This window comes from Sciurus vulgaris, assembly GCF_902686455.1.
Source record: "Sciurus vulgaris genome assembly, chromosome: 19".
In the NCBI taxonomy this organism is placed as follows: domain Eukaryota; kingdom Metazoa; phylum Chordata; class Mammalia; order Rodentia; family Sciuridae; genus Sciurus; species Sciurus vulgaris.
This window is the reverse complement of record NC_136480.1, coordinates 21,259,031-21,268,239: the sequence shown is the minus strand read 5'-3', so window position 1 is coordinate 21,268,239 and position 9,209 is coordinate 21,259,031.

Sequence of the window (9,209 nt, the reverse complement as noted above, 5' to 3'; positions counted from 1 at the left end):
TTTAATAAATGCAGTAAGAAGAGTTGGGATAAAGTTAGTTTCAGACTGTGGGGCTCCCTCATGCCAAAGCATTCAGACAAAATGCAGGAAAAAAATATATAGAAGATGAGGCAATTATCCGAATGTTAAACAGCTGAATATTTAGAAAACCAGATCTTTGACTGATGTTTAAAGCCTTTTTTTAACATGTTTTCACGTTTGAGAAACATCCTGAAACAGAAAACACCAAGGAATCAACCCCCCCCCCCTTGTTTTTAACTTTTAAAAAACTGTTAAAATTGGATTCACAGTAAAATAAGTGGAAACAGTAGCAAGTGGCAGACTGGTGGAAAGTTTCCTTTTCCAGTCTCCATGCCAACCGGAGCATGGGAGGGCTGCCGGCTAAATGTGAAAACCAGTCAAGGAGACTTTTAACATTCCTAAAGCTCTTTTTATTATTATTTTTTTAAAATAGTGGTCTATTTCATATTTTCTACTATTGCATTAAATGCCAGGTTGGGTATTCCCCGCTTCTCCAAGCACAGAAAGTAGGCTATGTCTACATAGGAAAAACCAGATTTCAAAGTGGCTGGTTTCTTACAGGGCTGTTTGGAAAACCATCTTCATAAGGCTGTTTTGAAATAAGGTTGGAAATACTTTAAAACAGGGTTGGTTTGTTTTCATGTTTCTTTGTGGACTCCCTGCCCCCCATTCTGTGCTGGGGATGAAACCCAGGGCTTTGCACGTGCTATGGGCAAGGCTCTCCTGCTGCGCCACATCGCCAGCCTCCCTCTGGGACTTTTAATTGTTTTATTGCTTTACAAAAGCAGTGGAGGCTCTTGATACGGTGCTTTGAATTGGTGGCCAAGTCAGAAAATTGAGTCTGACTTCAATTCTTACAAATGGAAAGATGAAAGAATGAGTTTGGATTGGTCCATAAAATAACGTAGGAAGACTGACTTACCGACACTGAAATCAAAATTGAAGAGTAGCTTTCTGTTCTCTTTTATTACCTCAGACGATTGATACTGCCTCATGATCACGTCAGCCCAGGAGGGACTGCGTGAGAACCACACCTTGTGTGTTTTGGCGTATAGACGTACATCCCAGCAGATGGCTGAGGAGTGATCCAGGAGAGTGCATGCTTGTGAGTCAGGTGGATCTGGACTGGAATCCTCTGTCACCACTGAGCAAGCCCTTGACCTTTTTCAACTTGGGATATAGTCACAGGGTATTAAGGGAACAACACCGTAAGGTACTAAGCACAGCACCTAGAACAGATGGGGAGCACCTTTAGGGTTACCTCTTAGTAAAATGTACTACTCAGTCTCTGCTGGCAATTTTAGCCAACACTGATATAGGTCTTTGCCAGCATGCTCGCCCAGTTAGATGTGCACTCCTACTGCGAAAAAGCTAAGACCTACACCTGCAAACCGAGGAGCCCTAGTATCACCAGCTACCATCAGATCCTAGAAGAGGCAAGGAAGGAATTGTCCCTAGTGTCTGTTTTAGTCAGCTATTTCACTGCTGTGACTAAATGATCTGGCCAGTACAATTATGGAGCAGGAAAGGTTTATTTGAGGGCTCAAGGTTTCAGAGGTCTCAGTCCATAGAAGGCTGGCTCCATTCCTTGGGGTTCTAGGTGAGGCTGGACATCATGGCGGGAGAGCGTGGAAGAGGGAAGCAGCTCACATCATCAGGAAGCAGAGAAAGAGAGACTCCACTCTCCAGATACAAATATATACCACAGCCACGCCCCAGGTCCACCTCCTCCAGCCACACCCACCACTCAGTTCATCCCATCAGGGATCAGTTAACTGACTGGGTTAAGACTCACCATCCAGTCATTTCTCCTCTGGACCTCCCTGCATTGGCTCACCTGTGAGTTTTTGGGGAACACCTCACATCCAAGCAGAGCTAAAAAGAAAATTCTGGCTAGAGAGGTTCCCCTTAAATTTTTTTTGTTGTGTGTGTGTGTGTGTGTGTGTGTGTGTGTGTGTGTTTTACCCTTTTCATACAATGTAGCCACAATGGTAAAAATTTAGAATGGGCTGGAAAAATGTGACCTTGGTCTGTTTTTGTAAATAGGGTCTCACCTGGACAGGCCCCCCGTTCCTGATGGTCCACAGCTGCTTTGGCGCTGTAATGGAGCACTGCGCACTGTGTTTGATGAGTATTTGGCCTGAAAAAGCAAAAATATTTACTGCTCGACCCTCCGTAGAAACCTGCTGAATCCTGTTTTGTGTAATAAAGAGGAACCTAGTTTCCGTTTTGTCCCCTTGTGAGGTGTACTTTGGGGCTCTCTCTGGGGCTGGTAGAAGTCAGCTTCTTCCTGAGTGTCGGGGGGTTGCCCAAAGTCCTGGCTTGCCAGTGGATCACACTCACCTTATCACATGCACACCTGCTTCAACTGCCAGTCACACAGTAGATGATCAATAAATACTCTGGAGTTTGAGGAGCAAAACCAATGTGTATTGAGTCTACCATCGTGAACCAGCAGCCTGGAACTTTTTCTCCACTCTCTAAGTAGAAAGAACTTTTATTATTCTTTTAGAGGAAGTTCTATTTTTAAAAGTAATTTCAGCTAGCTTGAGGACTTACTTTGAACATGTCTTTTTTTTTACGACTTCTGATTATTATAGCATAATAGGTGGACCTGGTGATTTCAGAACTGGATCCTGTTTGTCTTTGTGTAGATGATGTTTCATTTAGATGGGTTCAAAAAAAGTAAAATGGATTTCTCTTTGCGTCTTCACCTTTTATCATTTATCATGGTACCCATTCCATGGTGGCGTTCCTTGTTAACGAACCCATAATATCCGTCTGAAATATCTTTTTAAAATAATAACTGTGCTCTAAATGTGACATATGAAAAATGAATTGCTTTTATGATTCTAAATAAGCTATCTATTTTAACCTAGTTCAATGCTGATGATTTCTCTTTATTTAAAAAAATAAATCACCAAGATTCCATTTGAAAGCCAATTGTCTATGGAGGCACTAAAATTATTTGGTCTATTCAAGTGATAATGTACAGGAAAGTTTATCTATTTTTAAATAGTTGAAATATTAATCCAGGAGAAAGCGTTTTCATAAAACAATTAGCACAAGATACATGAGGGTTCAGGATGAGCATTTGGTTCTAAGAGCTTTGGGGTTTATTCATTATGATGCTAAATGTATTTAATATTCATTTTTAGCATTGCAGATGGGCCCTAAGGCTAAGGCTTCTGCATCATGGAGTTTATTCAAAGGAAGATTGTTATGCAAATCTGTCGCATATTTGGGAACTTTCCAGACAGAAAGAGAAAGTCTCCTAGAAAAGAACTGAGGGAAGAGCCAGGCCTAGGTGACCACCTCTGTTATTTTGTGTGTGTGGGGTGCTGGGTTTTGAACCCAGGGCCTTACTGAGCTACATCCCCCGCCTCACCTCTGTTATTTCAGGTCAGCATGTGTGGGCTTGGCTCACCCAACGAGGCTTCGCTTCGCAATTTGGTTTTCTCCCTTAAACCTGAACGACCTCTGCTTCTTACAGAGGGAAAGCACTTGAAGAAATGAGAAGACATCTGGGTGTAGGAAATGACAGGCATAAAAAACCTCTCGGGGAAAAACAAGGACAGGAGTGGCATTTCTGAGCGTTTGGGACGCTCTGCTCTCACACACTCACTCATCCCCACGTAGCTGCCGGCCGGTGCCCGGTGGGGTGGCTACTCTCCTCATCCCATTTCCCAGCCTGGGAATGTGAGGTTTGGAGAGAGGAACCATGTAAGGAACAGGCACAGAAACTCCTAGGAAGCGGCTGCCGGGCGCTTGGCCCCTCCTCAAACGCGCGTGCTGGACCTCAGTATTGCTGCAAGCGCTCAGGGTAGCCGGACGACGCCTGCTGTGTGCGTCTCCCTCCAACAACCCGAGGCCAAGGCCAAGGACAAAGCGGTAGACTTCTATCAATGGGGCTTTTTGTCTGGGACCTTTATTCCCCAGAAGACCCCCTGAGAAACAGGCTCAGGAGAGCCGCTTCTGTGGGCTGTTCATTGTCACACTCCTAGAGAGGACGTGGCTCCCGCTCGCCCAAGGTCAGGGGCCTGGCAAGGCTTCCAGGTCAGCAGAGGAAGCCCAACCCTGGGCTGAGGCCTCCGGAGCAGTATCTGCCAACAAGTGTTTCTTAGAGAAGTTCTGAATTTTATGATTACAAAAGTGTGTGTGAGACGTGTCTGGTGTGGGAATCAAACTCAGGGCCTTGTTTTTCAATACTGAGAATTGGACCCAGGGACGCTTAACCCCTGAGCCATGGCCCCACCCTACTTTTTTTTTTTGAGATAGTGTCTAAGTTGCTTAGGGCCTTGCTAAATTGCTGAGGCCTGCCTTGAACTTGCAATCCTCCTGCCTCAGGCTTCCAAGTAGCCGGGATTCCAGGCACACACCACCATACCCAGCCTCAGGGCCCTTACTCGCTATGGACAACAAGTTCTCTTCATTTAATTAATGATTTTTGACACCTCTTAAGGAGTCACAGTTTGTATTAGCACACTAAAGATGTCCTGTGAGGGGGAATCAGCCCAACATGGTTCAACCTAGTATAAAAATATTTGGGCAAAATTACAGACAAATCCCAGTCTTGTATCTTGACCACATTCAAGTCTTAACAAAAACCTCCCACTAACTTTAGGATTAGTGCTTTGGTTGTAGAGGCAGTCTTGCATGTACTTTCTTATACTAAATATAAGAAACATTGAAATAACAAAATCCATCTGACTTGCTTTAGAGATGAGGAAACTGAGAATAATTATAATAAAAAAATTAACCTCATAGTGAAGCCAGAATTAAAGACAGGCAGTTAGTGCAGAATTAGGCCATTGGGTTGAGTTGAGAAAATGAGGCTGATCTGAGTCCAGGAAGTTGGAAACCGCCCCTGGGAGATTGGAATGTTCATGTTTCCAGAGCCCTTTGATACCACCCCTCCCAAAAAGGCCATTAACAGGCCACTCCTGAGCAGACAGAGCTACTAATCCATGCCCCCTGGGCTGCCACTCCTTCCTGCCTCACACTCCACCTGGGCCCAGCCCACCTGCTCACCCCTGGCCATCCCACCTCCTGGGCCAGGCATCTCCTAGGCCTAGCCAGGTAGGCAAAGTGGGAGTGGACGGAGAGCAGGAGAACAAAGGAGACTTGAGTCTACAAAAGGGGCAGGTGCTCTCACTTCTTGGGATACCAGGATACCAGCCATGGCCCCCTTCTCCCTCCGGGAGAAGTCTGTGTCACTGCCTTTAAATAAAACCTGCTCCACACGCTTGCCTCAGCATGCGTCTCTGATGTTCAGACTTCAACATCGGGGAAGCAGAACTCGTCACCCATCACCTGCGGTATCAAGAGGAAGCAGAAAACGGCTGGAATCAGACCATGGGTCTCCTGTCTGCTTGTTCAGGGTTGTTTTTGTTTTTATTTTTTACTATTCAGAAGTTCTTTGAAGCATGGAGGTACCCATCCACAAAAACAGTTATCAACACATTTTCTTTTCTTTTTTTTAGTACTGGGGATTGAACTCAGGCGCTTAGCCACTGAGCCACCTCCCCAGCCCTTTTTCGTATATTATTTAGAGACATGGTCTCGCTGAGTTGCTGAGGACCTCACTAAATTGCTGAGACTGGCTTTGAGCGGGCGATCCTCCTGCCTCAGCCTCCCGAGCCCCTGGGGTCACAGGCGTACGGCACCGTGCCCAGCTATAAACACGTAAGCAACAGTTGCTTCCAGGGGGAGCCCAGCCCCGCATGGTGAGCCTTTGCAGTCACCTCTTCCACAGTCCCTGCAGGGAGAGATGTCCCTCGAGGCTGTGCACTGTCCAGGCCACGGATGTCTTTTGCTTTTCTCCACGACATGGCAGAGTCTGGGTTTGCTAAATGTCTATGGGAGACTCGTCAATCTTTGGCCTATGAACTAGCAAAAGAGAGCAGAGGTTCAAGTGGAAACCTCTTGAAGGGGCTGGAAAACCACTTTGAGCATCCCAGCCGGCAAACTGCTGCCTCCTTCATCGCAGACAGGATGCGGCACAGCGAGAGCACTGGGTCCCAGCCAACGGTCCTCAGTGACATGCTTTCGTGATCTGACTTCAGCCTGCCGGCCTCCGCCTTCTTGGGTGGGTCTGTTTCACAGGCCCCCATCGAAACAGCCAGAGACAGAGAGAAGCAGAGAGTTCAAGCGATGAGTTCACGGGGGACTTTGAATGAACAGTCTCCTTGCTGAGTGGCCGGGTCTCCAGGGCTCAGTCTGTGGGGATCATGGTCTTTCTTAAGGCCAGTGAAAACCCTCGAACCCCGTCTCAATATCTACTGATTCCACCGTTCAGTTGTTTTAAAATAAATCATCACTGATTTCTAAGTTGATCTCTTACATATCCAGTTTATAAACCAGATTTCAGACTCTATGTTCTCAGTGGAAGGCCTGGTTTGCGCCAGAGTCCTGTCCAATACGGCCCTTCCTGACCGCCTCTGTTTCCTGGGTCTTCTAAGTGCAGGTGGGCATGGGGAACTGGGAGGAAGGGCACAGGCACCTGAACACCCCAGAGAGACGCGGGGCTGGCACTGTGCCAAAGTGCCGTGAGGCCCAGGGTGCCCGGGGAGCCACCACCAGGCATGTGCTTCTTCAAAGCAGCAGTTTCACCTTTGCCAAGTTCAAAGTCCTAACCTGATTTTCTAAACTGAGGACTCATCTCTTTAAGTCTGCACCTCTCTGAAAAGCAATGACACTTCTCTGTGACTGTTTCTTTTCTTTTTTTTCTGTGCAGGGTTGGGAATGGAACCAGGGCCTGTGCATGTCAATCAAATGCTCTGCCACTGAGCTGCATGTCCAGTCCTGGAACTGTCTGTTATTGAAGGCTTGTCCCAACCCTAAGGAGCCCTGATATCCAGTGAGCTCTTCAAGTTGCAAAATATAAAGTGTACTGCTTTATACTTCAAATGCTATTATTTGCTTTTCTCAGATGTTAGGATGGATTTTCTGAACACGCGGCCAGTCTGTGGGTTAGAAGTGTGCTAAGAGTTTGGGACTGTGGTCATGAACCCCTTTCTCCCTACCAGGAAAGCACAGTTGAAGTTCAACGTGGACTGAATCCATGTTCAGAACGTCAGAGGCAAAGAAAAACAGGCAGAAAGGCTTTTCTTCTTGGTCTGAAAGCTCTGCTTATTCAAGTCTTCCAACAATACAGTTCGTATTCCAGAGAACTGCCCTGACGTCAGACGTGGTGCAGCTCAGACCCAGCTCTGCCGCGGCCAGCTTGTCCGGCCTTTGGCAAGGTATTTAATGTCACAGTCTTCTCATTGATACAACAGGGCTGATAATGCTCATAACAATAACTGCACGTAGAATTGTCCTAGGAGGTAGGGGACAAGATGCCTGACACAGGAAGGACCCGTGACACCTTTGCTGTCACCAGAAGGAAAGGGTACCAGGCAGAAGCCAATGTCCTGGCCTGGACAATGCGCTCTGGTTACAGTAGGTGCTACTGCTGTGAAGCTCTGTGGAAGGTACTGAGCAGGCTCTCAATTGTCTGTGTGATGGCTTACAGAAGAGTCTAGAATCATTCACAATGAAGAAGTCGGAGGAACAAGAACCACAGAGGGAAGTCCTGGGAGAGTGGTGGCTCATCTGGCTGGGGGGGTCCTGGTTGGAGGAAGTGCCCGAGAGGTGGGTCCCTCTTGACCCTGGGGAGCAGCACGTTTGGAAGACATGGCTGCTGCGGCTGGCCCAGTCTGGCACCCTGCAGCCCTGTGAGGATGGACTTCCGAGGGCCTTGCTGGGGGAGAGGCCCCTGGAGGCAGAGGCCCAGGTGTCCGGCTTTGAGCAGTGAGCACAGGAAGGCTCCCCCCTGACCAACACTCTGGCACAGATTCCATGACCCAAGCCGAGGAGAGTCACAGGCTCTCTGCTTCCCCTCTGCCTGCAGGCAGCTCTGAGTCTACCACCGTCACTGGATCAAGGTGAGGCCACCCCGGGGGCCAGGCAGGGATGGGAATGTTTGTGTCATGCAGCCCACACCAGAGTGACTCGCCACAGAGACCAAGGAAGAGCAACGGCATGTGGCTGGAAGGCCACCACGGAGTCGAGTGTGCACGGTGACTAGCACCATGATAGAAACCCGCTACACATCCCTGTGAAGGTGCCTAAGGCGCCTGGAGCCTGAGGCGCTGAGCAGCCTGACGGCAGGAGAGAGAGCAGGTCACCCACCCACACACGGGTGACCTGCTCCCGGGGAGGGTGCTGGCCCCCAGGCACACTGAGCGGTTCTGATAAAATGGTAATAGGAAACATTGAAATCAGCACTTTCTGGATGCTGGGAACTGAGCGTTGACCACGCACCACCTCTCACGAGCCCCCCAACCCCTGGGCACGGTCATGACCATGCTGGACGGGCCGGGAGCTCTGCCAAGCCCCAGACCCAATGCCCACTGAGCCCTCGCCACCTTGTGATGTTCCTACCGATCCTGCCCGTTTGTAAGCTCTGCGATTTTGTGCAAGGTTTAAAAGCATTTTTAATGGATACATAGAGATGGTGCATATTTCCCAGGGTGATTTTGTGGGTGCAGATTCACAATGTGCCATGATCGAATCAGGGTGATGAGCACCTCTATCCCCTCAAACGTGATCATTGCTCTGTGCTGGAAACACTGCACGTCCGCTCGACGAAGCATTTTGAAATATGCAATGAAGTGTGTGCATGGGCCTCACACCGCTGAGCTCCGGGGGGCGGGGACGTGCTCCTAACTCAGTCTAGCTCGGCTGTGGCACCTATATCCACCCGGCCCTACCCCCCCCCCCATCCCTGTGCAAGATTCTGAGCCTCGGAAACGTGAAATGCATGATCTATACACAGACGAACGAGACGTGCGAGAAACACGCTCCCCTGTCGAAACCCAAGGAATGGACTCAGAGACCGAGGTATGGGGAGAGCCAGGCTTTGGAGACATCTGGCGAGGTCAGGTGCCCGGTGGTCAGAGACCCCCCAGGGTGCTTACAAGCAGCATATCTTCCCCTAGTGGGCAAGTTCCCTCGCCTGGTTCCTCGCTGGCTGGGTACCGTGGGGTGCACAGTCTTCCTGGAGGTGCTTAGTTCTACTGTCTCCCGCTGGTTATTTAAAGAAATAGATGGTTAGTTGTTTTCCTGTGGCAGGAAAGTCCTCCTGGGCGACTGCACTCTGACACTCCGCCTGAGTTACTATCTCAGCAGAGAGATTCTATCTC